Source organism: Mustela erminea, chromosome 4, assembly GCF_009829155.1.
Source record: "Mustela erminea isolate mMusErm1 chromosome 4, mMusErm1.Pri, whole genome shotgun sequence".
NCBI classification, from domain to species: Eukaryota; Metazoa; Chordata; class Mammalia; order Carnivora; family Mustelidae; genus Mustela; species Mustela erminea.
In genome coordinates this window covers 122,384,458-122,407,312 of record NC_045617.1, presented here as the reverse complement: position 1 = coordinate 122,407,312, position 22,855 = coordinate 122,384,458, and the positions used below count along the sequence as shown (strand labels likewise).

The 22,855-nt window shown below is 41.1% G+C and overlaps 2 pseudogenes; one reads left to right on the top strand and one right to left on the bottom strand.

Annotated features, from left to right (window-relative positions):
• Nucleotides 1-22,855, bottom strand: part of LOC116587519 — a 592,489-nt pseudogene that overhangs the window by 472,370 nt on the left and 97,264 nt on the right.
• On the top strand, nt 4,669-5,971 carry LOC116587525 (annotated as a pseudogene).

The window sequence follows — 22,855 nt, the reverse complement described above, 5'->3', positions numbered from 1 at the left end:
AGAGTCAATCGTCAAACACTATTCCCCATAAAAGCCCAGTTCCAAATGGCTTCACTTGCAAATTATACCATATACTGAAAGAATTATTAACAATCCTTTACAAACCCTTCCCCCCCAAAAAGAGTAGGGAACGCAACACATTCTATGAGGTTAGGATTATTCAGACACAAAAACAGACAAAGATATCACAAGACAAGGGGTGCCTGGGTGGCTCAGTGGGTTAAAGCCTCTGCCTTCGGCTCAGGTCATGATCCCAGGGTCCTGGGATAGAGCCCCACATCAGGCTCTCTGCTCAGCGAGGGGCCTGCTTACTCCTCTCTCTCTGCCTCTCTCTCTGCCTGCCTCTCTGCCTACTTGTGATCTCTGTCTGTCAAATAAATAAATAAAATCTTAAAAAAAAAAGATATCACAAGACAAGAAAACTACAGACCAATATCTCTTATGAATGTAGACACACACACACACATACACAGATCTCAATAAAAATGTAGCCAATAAAATCTAGCAACATATAAAGTTAATTACAAGCCTAATGAAATTTATTCTGGGAATGAAAGATTGGTTAAACATCCATACAAATCAGGATAAAACATCATATTAATATCCTCAAACAAAAGCCACATGCTTATCTCAACAGATGGACAAGAAGCATTTGACAAGATCAGACACCTTCTCATGATAAAAATTCAACTACTAATAGAAGGAATTTCCTTAGTCTGATTAAGGGCATTTATGAAAACCCTTAAGCTAACATTTTACCTAATGGTGAGAGACTGTTGGATTTCCTCCTAAGATCAGCAACACAAAATGTTCACTCACCACTTCTATTACACATTGTGCTGGAGGGGTGCCTGGGTGGTTCAGTCAGTTAATAGTCAGCTTTTGGCTCAGGTCATATCCCAGGATCATGGTCTCAGGCTTCTGGGATCAAGTCTACATGTGCTCCCTGCTCCACAGGTACCTGGTTCTCCATCTCCCTCTGCCTGCACTCTCCCTGCTTGTGCTCTCTCACTCTCAAATAAATAAATAAAGTTAAATTAAAATTTAAAAAAGGGAAATGCCAAGTGAGGTTGTCAGGTTGGCAGTTGTGTTTCTGAAAACTGGGTTCACCTCTTGATGAGTTCAAGGCAAAAAAAAAAAAAAAAAACCTTCAATGAAGCCAATCTGCAACCCTGTGTCATTTTATGGGTGCAGTTAGGCCATTCACATTGAGAGTGATTATTAATAGATACGTTTTTATTGACATCATGTTACCTTTGAAGTTTTTCTTTCTGTAGAATATCTCTATATTTCTGTTCAATGCTATTCTTAGGATTTTTCCTCTTTTATAGAACCTCCCTTAATATTTCCTGCAGTGTCAGCTTGGTGGTTGCATAGTCTTTTAAGCCTTGCCGGTCTTGGAAACTCTTTATCTCTCCATCCATTTTGAATGTCAGTCTTGCTGGATAAAGTATTCTTGGCTGCATGTTCTTCTCATGTAGTGCCCTGAATATATCTTGCCAGCCCTTTCTGGCTTGCCAGGTCTCTGTGGACAGGTCTGACATTATTCTGATGGGCTTTCCTCTATAAGTAAGGAGCCTCTTTGTCCTAGCAGCTTTCAAGAGATTGTCTCTACAATTATGATTCCTCAATTTGATGATCAGGTGCCTTGATATTTTTTTGGAACCTATAATCTTGGGTGGAGACCATTTGACCTCTAGTACATGAACACTGGTTCCATTTGCAAAATTGGGAAAATTTTCCTGAAGATCTTGTTTCACTATATCTTCTAGACTTCTTTCTTTCTCCTCTCCTTCAGGGATTCCAATAATTCTGATGTTGGAATGTTTCATGGCATCATTTATTTCCCTGATTCTGTTTTCATGGCTTCTAAGCTGTTTGTTGCTTCTAAGCTCCTGATCATTTCTCTCTATCTGTTTGTCCTCCAGATCACTAATTCTATCTTCTGTCTCAGTTACCCTAGCTTTTAGAGAATTTAGATTAGATTGGAACTCATTGAGAGCATTGTGAACATCATCCCTGGTCACTTTCAGTTCTGTCCTAATCAATTCTGTTTGGTCATCCACGGATTTCTCCAACCTAGCTATTGCCTGGATGATTGTTAGCCTGAATTCTCTTTCCGACATATTGTCTATGTTGATAGCCATTAGCTCTGTTGCAGAAGTCCATCCTTTATATTTTTCTTCTGTTGGGCATTCCTCCTCCTAGTCATTTTGGTGAGAGATGACTGAACGGATGTAGCTGGATGTATCGACCATGGTGCAGTCAAGGTGCACCCTGGAACACTTCTGAGCAATCAGGACTCCCCACCCAAATGAGAGTAAAAAGAAAAGAAAAACATAAAAGAGAGAGAGGGAGAGAGAGAGAGAGGAAAAAAAGGGAAGATAAAAGAGAAGGTTCAGCCCAAATGGGCCCCAAGGTAAGCTTTATGAAGTATACAAACAAAAACAGACAAACAAAAAGACTGATAAAAGCATATGACAGGAGAAAAAAAAAATATATATATAAGCAAATAAAGAAAGAACCTCATCAAAAAGAATGCCAAGTATAAGATTTATATACTATCAGAACAAACACAAAAACACAGAAACACTGGCAGAAGAAAAAGATGGGAGAGTGGTAATAAATTCTCAGTGTAGGTGAGGAAGGTTATTTTGATACTTCCTGGATGTATCTTGATATCTTTGTTAAAGGACTCAACTTTCCTAAGATAAAGGGGGATAAAAAATTGGTTTACCTATAGGGGTAGCATTGATTGGGGAAAGGGGATTACCTTGAAGTTTAACTGTATATGAATATTAGAAAATTAAAATAAAAAGGGAATAAACTAGACTAAACTAAACTAAAATTTTTTAAAAAATTAAAAAAAATAGAAATGCAAAAGAAAAACACAGGTGTATGTATCAAAAAGTTCAGGTTAGAAGGATGAAACTCGACCATTCTCTTACTCCATACACAAAGATAAACTCAAAATGGATAAAAGACCTCAATGTGAGACAGGAATCCATCAGAATCCTAGAGGAGAACATAGGCAGTAACTTGTTCAATATCAGCCACAGCAACTTCTTTCAAGATATGTCTCCAAAAGCAAAGGAAACAAAAGCAAAATGAATTTTTGGGACTTCATCAAGATCAAAAGCTTGGGCACAGCAAAGGAAACAGTCAGCAAAACCAAGAGGCAACCCACGGAATGGGAGAAGATATTTGTAAATGACAGTACAGACAAAAGGTTGATATCCAGGATCTATAAAGAACTCCTCAAACTCAACACACACAAAACAGATAATCATGTCAAAAAATGGGCAGAAGACATGAACAGGCACTTCTCCAATGAAGACATACAAATGGCTATCAGACACATGAAAAAATGTTCATCATCACTAGCCCTCAGGGAGATTCAAATTAAAACCACATTGAGATACCACCTTACACCAGTTAAAAGGGCCAAAATTAGCAAGACAGGAAACAACATGTGTTGGAGAGGATGTGGAGAAAGGGGAACCCTCTTACACTGTTGGTGGAAATGGAAAACAGTGTGAAGATTCCTCAAGAAATTAAAAATAGAGCTTCCCTAGGACCTGCAATTGCACTCCTGGGTATTTACCCCAAAGATACAGATGTAGTGAAAAGAAGTGCCATCTGTACCCCAATGTTTATAGCAGCAATGGCCACGGTCGCCAAACTGTGGAAAGAACCAAGATGCCCTTTAATGGACGAAGGGATAAGGAAGATGTGGTCCATATACACTATGGAGTATTATGCCTCCATCAGAAAGGACGAATACCGGGCGCCTGGGTGGCTCAGTGGGTTAAGCCGCTGCCTTCGGCTCAGGTCATGATCTCAGGGTCCTGGAATCGAGTCCCGCATCGGGCTCTCTGCTCAGCAGGGAGCCTGCTTCCCTCTCTCTCTCTCTCTGCCTGCCTCTCTGCCTACTTGTGATTTCTCTCTGTCAAATAAATAAATAAAATCTTAAAAAAAAAAAAAGAAAGGACGAATACCCAACATTTGTAGCAACATGGACAGGACTGGAAGAGATTATGCTGAGTGAAATAAGTCAAGCAGAGAGAGTCAAGTATCATATGGCTTCACTTATTTGTGGAGCATAATGAATAGCATGGAGGACAAGGGGAGACGGAGAGGAGAAGGGAGTTGAGGGAAATTGGAAGGGGAGGTGAACCATGAGAGACTATGGACTCTGAAAAACAATCTGAGGGTTTTGAAGGGCTTGGGGGTGAGAGGTTGGGGGAACCAGGTGGTGGGTATTAGAGAGGGCACATATTGAATGGAGCACTGGGTGTGGTGCAAAAACAATGAATACTGTTACGATGAAAAGAAATAAAAAATTAAAATAAATAAATAAAATAAAACAGCTATTTAAAAAAAAAAAACAAAACTCAGTGAAGCCAAAGAATAGGGAAAGGAAGGGTTTTACTGATATGTAAAGGAGAACACCAGGGATGTTTCCCAAAAGAGTGTCTCCCTGAATAACACACTGGGGAAGTTTCAAGCTGAAGGTGCTGATGTTATGATTCCCCTGACACAGGACACCTGAGATTCAGTAGGAACTGTTGTCTCTGCTGCTCCTGCCACCTGGGTGACACTCCATGCCACTCAGCCTGAAATGTCTCTGTACAGACTTGGTGCCAGACCTGGGAGCCCACAGCTGCCATGTCTCAACAGACCCGCCTCCAAGCAAGTGAAGATGTTAAAGATATCTTTGCCAGAGGAGAAATGAAAAATATCGAGTTCTAAAAATATCAAAAATGAGACACTTGTGATTGGATCATGTAGTCAGCATTCCATTCCTGGGGTAAGGATTATGATTCCTTTGTTTTACCCATCCTGGAGGACAGACAGCCATGCTACATAGTGTCCAGGTTAGACTCTCAGAATGCCCAGGGATATGACTGGATATTCATTGTCTGGTCAAGAACATTCTTGTCGTCATTAAAATATGTTGTATGTGGGTACAAGTGGATCTCTGAAAAGGGAGTTTGTTTGGAGGGGGCCACATTACCGATGAAGTGTTTGGAACAGTAAAGGAAGATGCATCATTACACAGATATAAAAAACACTTGCCTTCACAATCTTCTCCTGCCCCATTGACCACAGCTGAAGAAGAATCATGACAGATTAAAATTAATGAGGCACAGACTGACATGGGTGTGGACACGCAGCATCAAACAGTACAAGAAGTAACATTTCTTTTTTCTTGAGAAGCTATTCAAGGTATGGAAACATTAAGTAACAGACAGCTCAAATATGTGCAACTGGAAATAGATATGAAAGGTGAAATTTTGGCCAAGACAACAAAGACAGAACTGAAAGACTTGCCAAGGAGGAGTCCCAAGGATTCACACGTTACCATTTCTTCCTGTATAAACATTCCCATGAAGGAGACAATTTGAAGTCCATAGTTTTTATTTATTCAATGCCTGGATACACATCCAATAAAGAGAATGGATGCTATATTCTAGCTGTGAGAGCCCTCTGCTAGAAATTGGTGAAAGACAACTACAAATGGATGTCATTAGAAAGATCGAGATGGGGTGCTTGGGTGGCTCAGTCAGTTCAGTGTCTTCCTGCAGCTCAGGTCATGATCTTAGGGTCCTGGGATTGAGCCCCATGTCTTGCCCCCTGCTTGGCAGGGACCCTGCTTCTCCCCCTCCCTTTCCCCCTCCCCTTGCTTGTGCTTTCTCTCTCTCTCTCTCTCTCTCTCTCTCTCTCAAATAAATAAAATCTTTTAAAAAGGAAAAGAAAGAAAGAAAGATCAAGAGAGAAATTGGGGATGAGTTGGCCATGGACTTCCTTTATTAAGGCGGACACCCAAAGCCGCAGGCACATAGCAAAGTTTTGCAAAACCGAAAGTTCCTGCAGCAAAACAAGGAATTCAAAAACTTACTAGGGGTCCAGCTGAAAGTGAGGCCACTGATGATTAAAATCATTATATTAAGGATTTCAATCCTAGTTTTTTAAAAACAGCTTTACTACAGGAGAACTGTTACATCACTGCATTCAGGTCAGCTCACTGAGCTGTTCACTTCTGTGTTCCTAAAGTCAAGATTACAGAAGACTGTATAGGATGTGCTATTAATTTTATCATACTGTTTTTTAAGAAGTATTTTTTAACTGTTATCACTTTCTAATGGAACTCTTCTGGGCACTGTCCTCCCCATTGTAGTGTTTTTCCAACATTATCTGAGACCCCATGCCAGCCAGATCCCTACCTCCCCTGGGTGGAACTGCACCTGTCCCTGCTGCAGGAGTCCATTATGTTTGGAGTTTTGAGACTTAGTCATGTTCCTGACATAAAAATGCTTGATCACAGCCTGGGTGAACACAGAGTTCATAGGGAAACCAGGGAGACCAGACTGATTGATTGCTTTTCTGTGCAGGCTCACTAAAGAGTGGGGAGTGTGAATTTTCAGATCCAGGGCTAGAGATCAAGGTGTAGCCATATTCACCCCACTGACCAGAGCTGAAAATCTCAGGGACCAAAACAGTGTCACCTAGCGGAATCCAGGGATTGAAGCAGTGATCAAAAACCTCCCAAAAAAACAAAGTCTGGGGTCTGAGGGATTCTCTGTGGAATTCTACCAAACATTCAAGAAAGAAATAATACCTATTCTTCTGAAGCTGTTTCAAAAAATAGAAACAGAAGGAAAACTTTCCGACTCTTTCTATGAGGCCAGCATTACCTTGAGCCCCAAACTAGGCAACGACCCCATCAAAAAGGAGAATTTCAGGCCAATATCCCTGATGAATTGGATGTCAAAATTCTCAACAACATCTTGGCTAATACACTCCAACAGTACATTAAAAGGATTAGCCATCACCACCAGGTGGGATTTATCCCTGGGATCCAAGGGTGGTTCAACATTCCTAATCAATGTGATAGTGGTGCTATGGTGGCTCAGTGGATTAAAGCCTCTGCCGTTGGCTCAGGTCATGATCTCATGGTCCTGGGATCGAGCCCCGCATTGGGCTGTCTGCTCAGCAGGGAGCCTGCTTCCCTCTCTCTCTCTGCCTGCCGCTCTGCCCACTTGTGGTCTCTGTCAAACAAATAAATAAAATCTTTTAAAATTAAAAAAAAACACATTGTGATAGAACAGATAAGTAACAGAAGAGACAAGAGCCACATGGTCCTCTCAATTGCTGCACAAAAAGCATATGGCAAAATACAGCATCCTTTCCTGATTAAAACTCTTCAGAGTATAAGGATAGAGGGAACATTCCTCAAGTTCATAAAATTCATCTATGAAGAACCCATAGTGAATATAATTCTCAATAGGGAAAAGCTGACAACCTTCCCATTGAGTTCAGGAACATGACAAGGATGACCACTCTTGCTACTATTGTTCAACATAGTACCAGAGGTCCTAGCAACAGCATTCAGACCAAAAAATTAACTAATGGATATTCAAATTGGCAAAGAAGAATTCAAACTCTCTCTCTTTGCAGATGACCTGTACATTATGTGAAAAACCCAAAAGTCTCTACCCTCAAATTACTAGAACTCATACAGAAATTCAGTAATGTGGCCAGGTACAAAATCAGTGCACAGAAACTACTTGCTTTCTTATACACTAACAATGAAACTGTGGAAAGAGAAATTAGAGAATCAATTCCATTTACAATAGTACTAAAAAACCTTGGATACCTTGGAATAAATCTAACCAAGGAAGTAAAGGATCTATATTCTAGGAACTACAAAACACCTATGAAAGAAATTGAAGACACAAAAAGATGGAAAAACATTCAATGATCACGGATCAAAAGAATAAACATTGTTAAAATACTGTCCAGAGCAATCTATACTTTCAACACCATCCCAATCAAAATACCATGGCATTTTTCAAAGTGCTGGAAAAACAATCCTTAAATGAACCAGAAAAGACCCCAGACCACCAAAAAAAAAGTTGAAAAAGAAAAACAAAGCTCAGAGCATCACATTACCTGATTTCAAGATATGTTACAAAGCTGTGATCACCAAGACAGCATGGTACTGGCATAAAAACAGACACATAGACCGATGGGACTGAATAGAGAGCCCAGATATGGACTCTCAACTTTATGGTCGACTACTCTTCAACAAAGCAGGAAAAAATATCCAATGGAAGAAAGACAGTCTCTTCAATAAATGGTGCTGGGAAAATTGGACCACTATATACAGAAGAATGAAACTGGACCCTTCTCTTACATCATACACAAAGATAAACTCAAAATGGATGAAAAACCTCAATTTGAGACCAGAATCCATCATAATCCTAGAGGAGAACATAGGCAGAAACCTCTTCAACATTGGCCACTGCAACTTTTAAAACAGAATCCAAAGGCAAGAGAAACAAAAGCGAAAATGAATTTTTGGGATGTCATCAAGATCAAAAGCTTCTGCACAGCAAAGGAAACAGCCAACAGAACAATGGAAGAAGATATTTGCCAATGGCCTACAGACAAAGGGTTCATATCGATGATCTATAAAGAACTTCTCAAACTCAACACCCAAAAAACAGATAATCAAGTCAAAAAAGGGTAAAACACATGAGCAGACACTTCTCTGAGGAAGACATAAAAATGTCTAACAGACACATGAAAAATGCTCATCATCACTAGCCACCAGGGAAATTAAAATCAAAATCACATTGAAATACCACCTCTCAGCAGTCAGAATGGCTCAAATTAATAAGTCAGGAAACACCAAATGTTGGCAAGGATGTGGAGAAAGGAGAACCCTCCTATGCTGTTGGTGGAAATACAAGCTGATGAAGCTACTCTGGAAAATACTGTGAAGGTTCCACAAAAGGTTGAAAATAGAGCTACCCTACAACCCAGCAATTGCACCCCTGGGTATTTATCCTAAAGATACCAATGTAGTTATCTGATTGGGCGCGTACACCCCAGTGTTGATAGCAACAATGTCCACCATTGTAAAACTATGGGAAGAGCCTGTATTTCCATCGATGATGAATGGATAAGGATATTACACACACACACACACACACACACACACACAGGAATATTATTCAGCCATCGAAAAGATGAAACTTTGCTATTTGCAATGACATAAATGGAAGTAGAAGGTATTATGCCAAGCAAAGTATGTCAACCAGAGAAAGACAATTATCATATGATCTCATTCATATGTGGAATTTGAGAAACGAAACAGAGAATCACAGGGGAAGAGAGGAAAAAATAAAATAAGATGAAACCAGTGAGAGAGACAAACCATAAGAGACTCTTAATCATATGAAACAAACTGAGAGTTGCTGGAGGAGACACAGGTGGAGGGATGGCACCACTGGGTGATGGACATTAAAGGGAGTACATTTTGTAACGAGCACTGGGTGTAATATAAGACTGATGAACCACTATCCTGTACTCTGAAACCAATAAAACATTGAATGTTAAATAATTGAATTTAAATTTTAAAGTGTTGAAAAAATTAAAAGTTAAAAATAAAAAGATAAAAAGAGGACTATTAAAGTTTGAGAGAGGAAATAAACAGAAGCACTGAGAGCCTTCCAGGGTCTACAAGTTTCCTGGGCTTCCTCTGGGTGTGGGGATGCAAGAGTCTGTGAAAATCCAGCATGGAGAGGACCGTGCCCAGCCTGTGCTCAGTGTATCCTCGGTTTTGACATGCTCACTGCTCTGCTGGTCATATTTGTTGCTCCTTTGTCCCTTGTCCCATCAGTGGAAACTTGTCCCACTAGGCCCAGGGATCACAAGGACTCAGATCTCTCTTGTGTCTAGGACATTATGCAGCAAGATCTTCCTGTGAAGGGGGTTGCCAAGGCTTAGGACTGGGTCAGGACTCAGCCCCCAAGTTTTTGTTGTCTTTTTTTCCTCCTCCTTTGTTTCTATGGAGAATTAGGCCTGTTGTTGTTCTTGGGTACAAGTTCTGGTCTCATGTTCCTCTGGTGTTCCCAGTCTGGGCCAGCCCCAGGGGTCCTTGTCTCTCATTGTCCCCACAAGGCCCAGGGGGCCCCTGCACACAGGAGTATCTGTGGGGTTGAAAGGTGACTTTTCAGACCCATCCATCTCTTCTCCTTCTAGGGATGTTCTGGATCATTCTTTCTATGTTTCCCTCAACTTTTAAAAAAAAAAAGTAGATTATGAACTTAGAGGCAGCAACTGGAAATTTCTCATCCTTATTATATTTCAGTTAGTTTCTATTTTCTTGGCTCACCCACATGCCCCCCTATTCTTGACACTAGTAATTCCAGTTCTGGTTCCACTCCTGATTCATAGAGTGATGAAACAGTGTCTAATTTCAATTCACATTTCTCTGGAATACATGACCCATAAGCCTAGATACACCTTTCCTGAAGGGAGAACTGCCATTGTTTCCTGTGCATGTCGGAGAGATGATGCAGAGAGGAGGACATGAGAACGTGGAGGAGACCACCACTGGTGAGAAAAGTGATAGGTTCCATGAACAGCTATGGCCTAAGGCTCATCTAGAAGACAGAGACTCTCTGTGCAGATCATTTCTCCAAGTGGTAATTATCAAACACAGAAACTCCTTTGTAGCATCTAGGACACCTCAGGGAAGTAGAAACAGACCAAATGGGCCCACCTGGTGGGGGCGTATGTGCTGGTAGTGAGGAGCAGACTGTCTGCTAGTAACTAAGGGATGTGTGTATGTGTTAGAGATTGGGAAGTGCAGTGAGGAAGGGGACGCAGAGGAGAACTAGAACTGTGTGGGGACAGGGAAGATGGCTACTTTACTATGGTGGTAAGTGTGAGCCTCCCTGAGAAGGTGACCTGTGAGAGATTTGAAGGACATGAAAAAATTGCATAAGAAGTGGCCTGGGGGGAGATCTTTCTAGGCAGGGAGCCTCTAGTGCACACAAACTAGAGCAGGACCCTGTCTGTGTTCAAGCAAGGGTGAGGAGGCCACTGTGGCTGCAGCAGAGAGCAGATGACATGAGGTCAGATACTAACCCCATCATGCAGGCCTGAGGATGTGAGATGGATTTTGAATTTCCTCTGAGTGAAATGTGGAGTTATAAGAATGAACAAATCAGGGTAGGGGCAAGATGGCAGAGGAGTAGGGGATCCTATTTCAACTGGTCCCCTGAGTTGAGCTGGATATCTATTGGAGCACTCTGAACACACAACAGCCTGAAATGTAAGATTATACATCTGGATCTCTTTGGGGGCAGAGGATCATCAGTCAAGAGGTACAAAACATGGAGCTGGGATGGCACAGGCAGATATCAGAGGAGAAACAGAAGAGGGAGGGAGCCACCAGAAGTGAGCCTGGGAAAAAATACCACAAAGTGAAAGTGCCCTGAGCTGGGGACCAGCAACAGCTTGGAGATTGGTGGCTGCTCGATAGGAAGGGACTGATAACAGCACTCAGACAGAACAAAGGGAGAATTCCTGGGACTGGGTGTCCAAAAGTGCAGACCTAAGCCCACAGTCCCAGGATGGCTGCAGACACTGACCACCCATGCACCCGACGGCACCTCAGAGGACCTGGTGTGGACTTGAGTCAGTGGTCCCAAGAATGGCAACCGCTGGGACCAAGCTCACCCAGACCAATAAATCTCATGGTTTTGGTGGTACAGAGTCAAACAGGGTCCTCGGGCGACCACTGGGATAGTGGCTGGGGGTGCGCACCACCTATGGGAGGTTGCAGTGCTCAGCAGAGTTTGCAGAATGGGAGTCTGTGTGGTTCTTGAACACCCAGAGGGGAGCAGACTGAGGCTTCTCTCTGAGGGACAGGTTGGGGTGCAGACAGTTTGCTCTGTCCCTCTGAAATGGTGCAAAAAGCCACTAGAGAACAAAAGCCTAAAAAAACAGGTTCCACACAGCCAAGCCGCTTGATAAGGGGCAGGGCAATTCAGCCCAAGCAGGACTGCCTGAAAGACAACATGGCAAGGTCCTGCCCCCAGAAGACAAGCCAAAAGAACAAGAGAACAACCACCACAGGGTCCCCATAAAACTGCAATACTCCAGCATCAGGGGAAAACAGTATATTAAGCTCCTGGCATTGCTTCACAACCTGTATATTTCTTAGATATAACTTCTCTCTCTCTCTTTTTTTTTTTTTTTTTATAATTTTTTTTAAGATTTTTTATTTATTTATCAGAGAGAGAGAGGGGGAGAGAGCGAGCACAGGCAGACAGAATGGCAGGCAGAGGCAGAGGGAGAAGCAGGCTCCCTGCTGAGCAAGGAGCCCGATGTGGGACTCGATCCCAGGACGCTGGGATCATGACCTGAGCCGAAGGCAGCTGCTTAACCAACTGAGCCACCCAGGCGTCCCTCTCTCTCTCTTTTTTAAAAATTCTTTCTCATGTTTCTTGTTCTTTTTCTTTTACTTATTTATCATTTCAACTAGATGTTTAATACTTTTTCCATAGTAACATTTAACTTAAAATTATTCATACATATACCATTTTTTTCTTTTCTTTTTTTATGTGTATAGATCTAAGCTTCAATGTAGTTGTTTTTTCCTTACTCAAAACTATCTTTATATAAATACGAGTTTTAATTTCCCTGTATATCTGGAAAGTTGAATTCCCTAACAAAGATAACAAGATACATCCAGGAAGAACTGAAATACCCTTCCTCACCCATATCGAGGGATTATAACCACCTTCCTATCACCGCCCCCCCTTTTTATGTTTTTTTTTTTTCTTCTTTTGTCAGTCTTTTTGTTTGTTTGCTTGTTTTTGTTTTTGTACTTTATAAATCTTACTCTTGGGGCTCACTTTGGTAGTATTTTGTTGTTGTTGTTGTTTTGGTTTGGTTTGGTTTGGTTTGGTTTCATTTGGGTTTTTTGGCGATGACTTTCATTGCTCTGAAACTTCCCAGGGTTCACCTTGCCTGGATAGTGGTTGATATTTTCAGCTGTACATTCCCTCAACCACAGCTCAACAGAATGACAAGCAGTAAGAATTCCCAACAAAGAAAACCCCACAGATAATGGCCTCTCCAGCATATCTAATGGATATGGATCTAAGTAAGATGTCAGAAATAGACTTCAGGGTAGCAATTATGAAGACAATAGTCAGGCTGGAGAAAACTATTAATGGCAACATAGATTGGATAAGGGCAGAAGTGAAAGCAGATCTGACAGAACTTTAAAATGCTATCAATGAGATCCAATCTAATCTAAATACTCTAACAGTTATAGTAGATGAAGCAGAAGAATGAACTAGTGATCTTGAAGGCAAAGTGATAGAAAAGAAGGAGCAGGAGGAGGCCTGTAACAAACAGCTTAAAATCCACAAAAGCAGAGTTAGAAAAATAAATGGTGCCATGAAACATTCCAATGTCAGAATTATTGGGATCCCTGAAGGGATGGAGAGAAAGAGAAGACTAGAAGATATATTTGACCAAATCATAGCTGAGAACTTCCCTAACCTACCAGATGAAACAAGTAATTGTGTCCTAGAGGCAAAGAGGACATCCTCCAAGATCAATGAGAGCAGATCAATCCCCAGGCATGTAATAGTAAAACTCACAAAATTTAGAACAAAGGAAACCATTTTAAGGACTGTTAGGGGTGAGAATCCTCACATACAGAGGGAGGAACATCAGAATAATGTCCGATCTGTCCAGAGAGACCTGGAAAGCCAGAAAGGGATGGCAAGACATATTCAGGGTACTAAATGAGAAGAATACACAGCTAAGAATTCTTTATCTGGCAAGGCTGTCATTCAGAATAGATGTAGAAATAAGAAGCCTCCAGGACTGACAGAGACTAAAAGAATTTGTGACCACTAAGCTGGCCTTGCAAGGAACACTAAGGCGGGGGGGGGGGCATTCTATAAAAGGAGAAAGACCCCAAGAGCAATACAGAACAGAGATATACAGAGACAATCCATAGAAACAAGGACTTCACAGGCAACATGATGGCAATAAAATCCTATCTGTCGATAATCCCTTTCAACATGAATGGTCTAAATGCTCCCAAAAAATGGCACAGGGTTGTAGATTGGATAAAAAGGACCCATCCATATACTGTCTACAAGAGACTCATTTTGAACCTAAAGATATATCCAGACTGAAAGTGAAGGGATGAGGAACTATCTCCAACAGACCTCTAAAGAAAACTGAGGTAGCAATTTTCATATTATACAAATTAGATTTTAAGCTAAAGACTTTAGTTAGAGATACAGAAGAACATTATATCTTCTTAAACAGTCTATCCAACAAGAAGATCTAACAATGGTAAATATCTATGTCCCCAGGATGGGAGCAGCCAACTACATAAGCCAACTGTTAATCAAAATAAAGAGACATATTGCTAATAATACATTGACTGTAGGAAACTGTAACACCCCACTCTCAGAAACAGACAGTTACAGCAGAAAATTACACCAGTTAGAATGGCAGGAACAACAAATATTGGAGAAATTGTGGAGAAAGGGGAACCCTTTTTCACTGTTGGTGGGAATGCAAATTGGTACAGCCACTTTGGAAAAGAGTGTGAGGGTTCCTCAAAAAATTAAAAGTAGAGCTACCCTATGACCCAGCAATGGCATTACTGGGTATTTACCCCAAAGATGCAGACGTAGTGAAAAGAAGGGGCATATGCACTCCAGTTGGTTCATAGCAGGAATGTCCAAAATAGACAAAATATGGAAAGAGCCAAGATGCCCTTCAACAGACGGACATAAAGAAGATAAAGAAGATGGATAAAGAAGATGTGGTCCATATACACAATAGAAGATTACTCAGCCATCAGAAAGATGAATACACGACTTTTGCATCAACATGGATGGAGCTGGAAGAGATTATGCTAAAAGAATTGAGTCAAACAGAGAAAGTCAATTATCATATGGTTTCACTTATTTGTGGAATGTAAGGAATAGCGTGGATGCACTGGGAGGAGGGAAAAATGAAGGGGAAGAAAAGGGAGTAGGAGATGAACCATGAGAGACTATGGACTCCAGGAAAGAAATGGAGAGTTTTAAAAGTGTTGTGGGGGTTGGGAGATGGGTGCACCTAGTGATGGGTATTAAGGAAGGCATGGATTGTGTAGAGCACTGGGTGTTATATGCAAACAATGAATCATGGAACAAAAACTAATCATGTACTGTATGGTGACTACCATGACACAATTAAAAAAAAAAAAAGAATGGGGAGTTAGAGAGGAGAAGGGAGTTGGGGTAAATTGGAAGGGGAGGTGAACCATGAGAGACTATGGACTCTGAAAAACAATCTGAGGGTTTTGAAGGGCTGGGGGGTGGGAGGTTGGGGGAACCAGGTGATAGGTATTAGAGAGGGCATGGATTGCACGGAGCACTGGGTGTGGTGCAAAAATAATGAATACCGTTATGCTGAAAATAAATAAAAAATAAATTTAAAAATATCTTTTTGGTCTTATTCAGCATTGAGAGTTGCAGTGGGAGCAAACAAAGGGAACATGTAGGAAACTAAAACAGTGTCCCAGGATGGAGGTGAAGGCTGCACATATTGGGTATGTGGAGGGAAGATAATAGGAAGTGATTGACTATGGGAGACAGTTAAAGATGGGACTTTGTATCATTTCCTATTGGATTCATTCTGGGTAGTGAGAAGAAGGAATCAAGGAGGACATCCAGTATTTCAGACTGCAAGTAGAAATGCAGAGTGCTATCCATAGAAACAAGAAAGACTCTGGAAGGAGGACATTTGGGGAACCAGCATCACAGGCATCCAATTTAGACATATGGAATTAGAAATGTCTAATAGAAATGCAGTGAGGTTGGAAGTTGGATACAGATTGCAGGGTAAGAGAAGTACCTAGGTTGGAGAAACAGACATGGGAGATGACATCATATAAATGACGATTACAGCCTTCAGCATAGATGAGGTCACCAAGGGGGCCATGACCATAGAAGATAAAGTAACAGGAAGAAACCCTGGACTTCTCAGGGCTAAGCAAACGGACCAGAGCGTGCACCCAGAGTGCAATGCACAATGTGGTTCTGCGTCTAGAAGGCATATAGACAAGGAGGCCCAGCTTTCAGTGTGCACAGGAATTTCCTGGGCTATGAAGATCTAGACAGTTTGGGGTACAGCATGAGATGCTGGGTTGATAACAAGGTTGGTGCAGCTGCTGCTGGCCTTCAGATCCCACACTGAGTAGCAAGCACATGAAGCAGAATCCACACATGGCCGTACATCAGCCTCTCTTATAGGGCTTATCATGTACGTGATTCCTGGGCCCATGCCCAGCATTCTAAGATCGTGGGTCTAGGGAGAGGCCTGAGTATTTGTAACAAACCCACAAGCAATCCTGGGACTCGCAGATCGGGAAGCACTGAAGGCATTGATGAGCGTCCTCATTGTGGAAGGGGTCTTACATATACATTTAATGGCTTTCGGGGGACACCTTGTGGCTCAGTCAGTTGGACATCCAACTCTTCATTTCAGCTGAGGTCATGGTAACAGGGTGGTGAGATGGAGCTCCGAGTCAGGCTCCACACTCAGTGCAGAATCTACTTGGTATTCTTTCCCTCTCCCCCTGCCCTTCGCCTGTTCATCCACATAATTTCTGTCTGTCTCTAGAATATATAATTAATAAAATATTTAATATTGTTTTTGTAGGAAGAAAAATGCAAGATATGCTGGGAGATGCATACTTTCCTTCCCATGGGGCACAGCCAGGTGGCAGATTGGGGAAGTTACTAAGAATGTAGCTCTTAAATGTTTGTAAATTACTAAGAATGTAGGTCTTAAATGTTTGCACCACAGAAAAGGAAATGGTAATTATGTGTCATGATACCGGTGTTAGCTCATGCTATGGTTGTAATGGTTGTTATCATTTTGCAGTATAGAAATGCATTGATCAGCAGATTGTACCCCTAAACTTACACAATGGTGAACATTATAAATAATATAATAAAAACAATACAATATAAATTAAAACATTAATATAATTAAAAATAAAATAAAAATAAAAATAATTAATATGATAAAAAATAAAAACCATGATATAATAAAAACAATAGTATAATAAAAATAAATTTTAAAAATTTTAAAAGGCCACATGTTTATCTCGGCAGATGGACAAGAAGCATTTGACAAACTTGGACACCCTTTCATAATAATAACCCAACAAACTAGTAACAGACAGGAATTTCCTCAACTGATCAAAGGAAACTCTTTTTGGAAACTTTTATGGAAACTCTTAAGCTAACATCTTACTTAATGGTGAAAGACTGGTTGTTTTCTTGGCTAAGATCAGGAACACTAAAAGAATGCCCATTCTCACTACTTCTATTACACTTTGTGCTGGAGACTCTGGAGTAAGAAAATAAGATAACGTGCTCCTGATTGGGAAATAAGAAGTAAAATTACTTCTATTTGCAAATAATGTGATCCTGTACCTAGAAAATGCTAGGGAATCAACTAAAAAGCTATTAGAATTAATAACAAGGTCTGCAAGGTTGCAGGATATGAAGTCAATACATAAATATCACTTACATTTCCATACAATTTCAATAAACAATCAATGACATTAAGAAAACAACATTTACGGTAGCACCAACATGAATAAGATACTAGGAACACATTTAACATAAGAAGTAAAACTTATCCTCGAAAATGACAAAACATTATGGGAAAAAATTTAAACACATCTACATAAATTAAAGTGTTCACAGGTCAGAGGACTTAATATTGTAAAGGTGGCAATGTTCCCCAAATTAATCTATTGTTCAACACAATCTCTATTGGATACTTAACTAGCTCCTTTTTCAGAATCGACTAACTATTCTAAATTCACAGGAAAATTCAAGGGACTTAAAATAGCCAATCTTAACAAAGGAGGCCAAAGTAGGAAGACCCCCAATTACCAATTTCAAAAGTTCTTGCAGAAAAATGGTGTCAGGGGATTGGTTCAAGATGGCAGCTCATGAAGATCCTGAGCCCATCTACTTCCATGAACCCAATAAGCTTAACAACTGCATATGGAAAAATCTCCTCTGACTATCTTCTCTGAGCCTCCATAACAAAGGATAAAAGGGAAGCATCAAAACAGGTAAGAGAAGCAGACACTCTTCCCAAAACCAAAACAAAAAAACTCACCCCAGGAACAAGAATCCAAAATAGGATGGAATTTCAAAAATACAAAAATTTGCTGAGAAGCAAAGGGTCTGTGCTCTACATCAGGCACTGAGTCCTAGGTACTGCACAGGATAGATGAGCCCCTAAAATGTTTGGATTTGAAAACCAAAGAGATTATATTCATGAAAACCATAGAACTGTAGGGAATGAAGAATCCACTCTTAAAAGTTGTGAATGCAAGTTGGTGCAGCCACTTTGGAGAACAGTGTGGAGATTCCTCAAGAAATTAAAAATAGAGCTTCCCTATGACCCTGCAATTGCACTACTGGGTATTTATCCAAAGATACAGATGTGGTGAAAAGAAGGGCCATCTGTACCCCAATGTTTAGAGCAGCAATGGCCAGGGTCACCAAACTGTGGAAAGAACCAAGATGCCCTTCAATGGACGAAGGGATAAGGAAGATGTGGTCCATATATACTGTGGAGTATTATGCCTCCATCAGAAAGGATGAATACCCAACTTTTGTAGCAACACGGACAGGACTGGAAGAGACTATGCTGAGTAAAATAAGTCAAGCAGAGAGAGTCAATTATCATATGGTCTCATTTATTTGTGGAGCATAACAAATAACATGGAGGACATGCGGAGATGGAGAGGAGAAGGGAGTTGAGGGAAACTGGAAGGGGAGGTGAACCATGAAAGACTATGGACTCTGAAAAACAACTTAAGGGTTTTGAAGGGGTGGAGGGTGGGAGGTTGGGGGAGCCAGGTGGTGGGTATTAAGGAGGACATGTATTGTATGGAGCACTGGGTGTGGAGCAAAAACAATGAATACTGTTATGCTGAAAAGAAATTAAAAAAAAAAAGTTGTGCATAGCCTCACTCACCTCAGGACTTAGCCTAAACTTCAGTAGGAAAACTGCCTAGGATGTATGTGAAGGACACCCACTTACTAATCTTTCTTTTGTTTTGTTTTGCTTTTATTGTAATTCCAGTGTAGTTAACATACACTGTTATATTAGTTTCAGGTGTACAATACAGTGATTCAACAATTCTATACATTACTTGCTGCTTGTTAAGTTAAGTGTGCTCTTAATTCCCTTTACCAGTTTCACCCAAACCCCATGCCCCTACCCACCACCTCTCTGGAAACCATCCGTTTGTTCTCTATAGTTATGTTTATTACTTATGTCTATGTGTTTCTATATGTTTATATTCCATTTTTTATTTCTCTTTTTCTCTTGTTTTGTTTCTTTAATTCCACATATGAATAAAATCATATGGTCTTTGTCTTTCTCTGACTATTCTGCCTGTATGATACTCTCTTGATCCATCTATGTTGCTGCAAATGGCAAGATTTCATTCTTTTTTATTGTCTATTCTCCTCTAGGTTTCTGATCGATTCCTGTCTCACGTTGAGGTCTTTTATCCATTTCGAGTTTATCTTTGTGTATGGTGTAAGACAATGGTCGAGTTTCATGCTTCTACATACAGCTGTCCGATTTTCGCAGCACCATTTATTGAAGAGACTGTCTTTTTTCCACTGTATATTTTTTCCTGCTTTGTTGAGGATTATTTGACCATAGAGTTGAGGGTCCATATCTGGGCTCTCTACTATGTTCCACTGGTCTACGTGTCTGTTTTTATGCCAGTACCATGCTTTCTTGGAGATCACAGCTTTGTTGTAAAGCTTGAAATCAGGTAACGTGATGCCGCCAGTTTTATTTTTGTTTTTCAACATTTCCTTAGGAATTTGGGGTCTCTTCTGATTCCATACAAATTTTAGGATTACTTACTCCAGCTCTTTGAAAAATACCGGTGGAATTTTGATGGGAATGGCATTAAAAGTATAGATTGCTCTAGGCAGTATAGACATTTTAACAATGTTTATTCTTCCTATCTTTTTTATGGCTGAGTTACATTTCATCGTATAAATGTACCACATCTTCTTAATACATTCATCTATCAATGGATATGTGGGCTATTTTCATAATGGGACTATTGTAAATAGTACTGCAATTAATTAGGGATGCACATATCTTTTTGTGTTAATGTCTTCATATTCTTAGGGTAAATACCCAGTAGTGAAATTCTGGATCATATGGTGATTCTATTTTTAATTTTCTGAGGAACCTCCATACTGTTTTCCACAGTGGCTATACCAGTTTACATGCCCATTAATAGTGCCGGAGGGTTCCTTTTTCTCCACATCCTCACCAATACCTGCTGTTTCTTGTGTTTCTTATTTTAGCAATTTTGACAGGTGAGAGGTGATGTATCATTGTGGTTTTGATTTGGATTTCCCTGATGATGATTGATGATCATCTTTTCATGTGTCTATTGGCCACGTGGATGTCTTCTCAGAAACATGTCTGTTCATGTCTTCCATTCATTATTTAATCGGAATATTTGTTTTTTCTTTGGTTAATTGCATTAGTTATTTGTATATTTTAGATACTAACCCTTTATCAGTTGTGTTTGCAAATATATTCTCCCATTCTGTAGGTTGCCTTTTGGTTTTGTGGACTGTTTCCTTTTCTGTGCAGGAACTTTTTGTTTTGATGTAGTCCCACTCCTCTATTTTTGCTTTTGTTTCCCTTGCCTCAGGATTCATACCTAGAAAAATGTTGCTGTTCTTGATATCAAAGAAATTACTTCCTGTGCCCTCTTCCAGGATTTTTATAATTTCAGGTCTCACATTTAGGTCTTTAATTCATTTTAAATCCATTTCTGTGTATGGTATAAGAAGATGGCCCAGTTTCATTCCTTTGCATGCTGCTCTCCACTTTTTCCAACACCATTTGTTGAATAGACAGTATTTTTCCTATCACCGATTCTTTCCTGATTTGTCAAAGACAAATTGACCATATAACTGTGAGTTTGCTTCTGAATTTCTATGTTGGTCCGTTGATCCTATGGATGTCTATTTTTTATGCCAGTATCGTACAGCTTTGATTATTAAAGCTCTATAATATAACTTGAAGTCTGGAATGTGATGCCTCTAGCTGTACTTCTCTATTTCAAGGCTGCTTTGGCTTCTCATGGTCTTTTGTGGTTCCATGCTAATTTTAGGATTATTTGGGATAATCCATAAAATATTAGGATTATTATTCTAGCTCTGTGAAAAATGCTGTTGGTATTTTGATAGAGATTGCATCAAATATGTAGATTTATTTGCATAACATAGAAATTTTAACAATATTTTTTCTTCCAATCCATGAGCATGGATTCTTGCCATTTGTTTGTGCCATTTTCAATTTCACTCATTGGTGTTTTATAGTTTTCAGAGTACAAGTTATTCACCTTTTTAGTTACATGTATTCCTAAGTACTTTATTATTTTTGGTGCAATTCCTAAATGCCTGATCACAGCCCTTGTCCATGTGCCTGGCCATCTCTAAGCTTTCCTCTCTCCTGTGAGGGCCTCTTGTGGGGCCCTTGCAGTCAGCCTCCCTCTTCTCTGCTCTCAGCTTATGCCCCCTCCTCTCCTGTCCCCTTGTAATTAAGTTCTTTCAGGGCATCCCATCCCCCATTCCTAGACCCTCAGCACTAGTTTCCCCTGCTGCCTCTTGCCATCCCTCTTTCTCACTGACTGGAAAAGTGCCCCAGGTCCAAATGCATGGATCCCTGGCCTTCATCCTGCCTTTGGTTCCTTGACCCGAGTGGGCCTCATTCCTGACACATAGTCCCCAAACTGGCTGTTCCTGCCACATGGTGAGCTCCAGGCTTTCCCTAGAGCCAGCCTTCTCTCAGCCTACCTGCCAGGTGTGGTTGTCCCACCTAAACCTCTTGGGGGTCGGACCTGCCCCATCCTCACCTGAACCACCCCTACCATCTAGGTCCTTCCCCAAGGTGTTCATCATAGAGTTTTGGCTCTATTTTCCCTTCTATTCCTCTTCCTGTCTAATGTAGACTACCCTTGGGCTCGCTGCCCAGCACCTCTGAGACCTCTGCTTACTGTCTCTCCCAAACAAACACTAATAGGTCCATCCTATTCCCCACCAGGGGCCTCATCATGCCACTCTTTCATTCTGGGCCTAGTCCCACACCTTCCCCTCTACCAGAAGTACTGACCTACCATAAACTCCCTTGTGGTCACAGTCCCCTCCACAGCCCCACTGCCTTACTGATCCTCCCTTCCTTGGCCCTACCTAGTCCCTGATGAACCGCCACCACAAACAGCAGCCTCTGCTTCTCCACTCCACCATGAAACCCTGGGCACCATGTCAGCTCTGGTCATAGAGCACTCAAAGTTAGCCCCCCTCCCACTGCCCTTCCCGCCTTGCTGACAAGACTTCCCCTTCACCATGGCCTTCTTGCTCCTCTCTTGGTCCCTGAAGGTCAGCCTCTCCCCTTTACCTCCAACCTACACCTACTTACAGGATCCTGTCTCCCCCTCCTGGCTCCTATCCTGAATGTCTACCGTCTCCACCCACCTTTGGCCATTCCTTCTTCCATCTCCATCCTGCCCCCTTTCCTCTTTATCTGGATTGGAAAGTCTCCTTCCTGTCCCTTGTACAGGTGCAATTTCTGCATTCTTAAGACTTCAAGCAGCTCAGGACAGCAGAAATTCTCTGTTGTCAAACATTTGACAGGCAGCTACTTCCAGGAAGCAGGTTCATTCATGCTCTGCTTCCTGCCCACGGTCCCATGGTCTTCATTATAACCTCATGGTAGTATCCCAGGATGGATCTGTGCATCAGAGAATTTTCATGAGAGACACTTGGATGGTCAGGACTTCCTGCACCATGGCAGTGAGAAAGACATGTCAAAGCCACAGGGACTGTGGGAAGAAGTCCTGGGACCTGACACATGGCACATAGGCCATGAAAGGTAACAGAGGAGC